We start from the raw sequence: 2,028 nt of genomic DNA, 5'->3' as shown, positions 1-2,028 counted from the left end.
TAAATGTCACATTCTGTGAATTTCTGACATTTTTGAAAGCCAACTATCCTTCTGTTAACTACTCTCAGCTATTTCTAATTAAAATATTGAAAATACCCTAACCATAAACTCAGAGCCATGAATTTGCTATTTGGCCCTAAACTCACAGGTTTAAAGATCTCAGATTCGATTAAAATAACAGTTATAGAAGGATTGAGTCTAATCCTTGTACTTACAAAATTTTGCATCAATAGAAGAAATTTATAACAATGAAACCTTTGATTTTGTATTAAAATAAATTGTTAAGAAATGATGACTTTAGCTTAGTAAAAATTAAAAACTTCTACCAAATGATATGGATATATACTCTATTCGAGCTGTTCCTCCATGATCCAATATTACAGTTTATACATTCCCTAGAAAGACAATCTATTAATAAACCTCTCCAGCCTCAAAGACCAGGGAAGTGGGTCGATGACTCTTCATAACTTCTTCAAGCTGAATCTGAGTGTTGAGATATTATGAAGGGGGGAAGGGTAGGGAAAATAGGGTTGATTAGTCTCTGATGTCTGTGTCTTCACTGGTTCTGGCTGAAGGTCCAGGATTTCAGGAGTTCATGCAGGTCAGTTCAACATATCTGACGAGGAAATTAACCAAGGCTTTATATTCTGTAACATAAATCTCAAAACAAAATTTTAGTATCATCAAGGTATATTTTTTGTTTGAGTCTTTGGAATCTAGTCTTCTGGAGATGTCCTTTCATTATATCTGATCCATATAACTCTAGAAAGTGTAAATAGTTTAATCACCTTTTCCAAAAACACAAAGACAAAACCTTTTCCCCAAATCAGCATATCCTTGAGCCAGTAATCAGACCTTTATTTAGACCTCTCTCCCAGAGGAATAAAAGAACCATAAAACTCAAAATCACACCCATTTTGAAAATCAAAACAATCTGAAAAAATGAAGTAAATTAAGATACTGTATGTACCTATATTTAGGCCTTTCCTATCTTTTATTAATATCTGTATGATATCTGTCTGTTGAACTCTCTACCTGGAGCCACAGACATTGATAATTAAACCTGTTCAAAGCAGGCAATGATTATCACTGCACTCTCTACTCTGGAGTTAGTGACTAATTCCCCCTATCTAGTCCCAAATCACAGGCAAGTTTTCCCATGTGGTTCAGACAGAATTTGAATATAATTCTATCCTAAAAGTAAGTAATCCTAATTTTAAATTTACAAATTAATTCCTCTGCCCTAAGAGGTAGGCAAATTCCATTCTTCTCCTAACTCAGAGCAACCTGTAATTTCCCACAGCAGGGGTTCTCAGCACTGCTAGCAGTCTCTTTGTTTCAATTCCCACCCCCCAGAGTACATGTGACTCATTTTTAGCACTATCCAGTTATTCACTTAACAAAATAAAAAATTAAAATAAAATAAAACAAAATTCTAATTCTCAGGCGAATAATCTTAAATTTCTAGTGCCCACCCAGCATATTGATTTGCCAACTATTGCAGGAAATATTTTTTTAAAAAAGGAAACCGCCTCTCTGCACTTCTGCCAGCCTGCCAACTCTCCAACCACCCTGGACCACAGGGCTCCTGCCAGGCCATCTCTCCTGTGGGGGGCCCACCACCCGAGTTCCTCTTGCTACCATCCAACACCCCATTGTACCCCAAGGTCAGTCATCTCAACACCTAATTACCCGGTAGAATCAAGACTTTTTTTTTAAAATTGGATTATTTATTTATATTTCAAATGTTCTCCCCTTTCCTGCTTTCCCCTACAAAATACCCCCTATTCCCTCCTCCCTCCCCCTGCTCACCAACCTATCCCTCCTGCTTCCTGGCCCTGGCATTCCCCTACACTGGGGCATAGAGCCTTCACAGGACCAAGGGCCTCTCCTCCCATTGATGACCGACTAGGCTACATATGCAGCTGAAGCCATGAGTCCCACTATGAATACTCTTTGGTTGGTGGTTTAGTACCTGGGAGCTCTGGGGGTACTGGTTAGTTCATATTGTTGTTCCTCCTGTGGGAC

At 38.4% G+C, this 2,028-nt stretch overlaps 1 long non-coding RNA gene across 1 annotated transcript; it reads right to left on the bottom strand.

Annotated features, from left to right (window-relative positions):
- Window positions 1-330: 330 nt before the first annotated feature.
- On the bottom strand, window positions 331-2,028 carry LOC116100844. Its single transcript, XR_004122693.1, has 2 exons — window positions 1,976-2,028; window positions 331-616 (listed from the first exon to the last, which is right to left on the bottom strand). It is a non-coding gene; the product is annotated as an uncharacterized LOC116100844 (long non-coding RNA).

This window comes from Mastomys coucha, unplaced genomic scaffold (genome assembly GCF_008632895.1).
Source record: "Mastomys coucha isolate ucsf_1 unplaced genomic scaffold, UCSF_Mcou_1 pScaffold21, whole genome shotgun sequence".
Lineage (NCBI taxonomy): Eukaryota > Metazoa > Chordata > Mammalia > Rodentia > Muridae > Mastomys > Mastomys coucha.
This window is presented reverse-complemented; position numbering and strand designations above follow the sequence as displayed.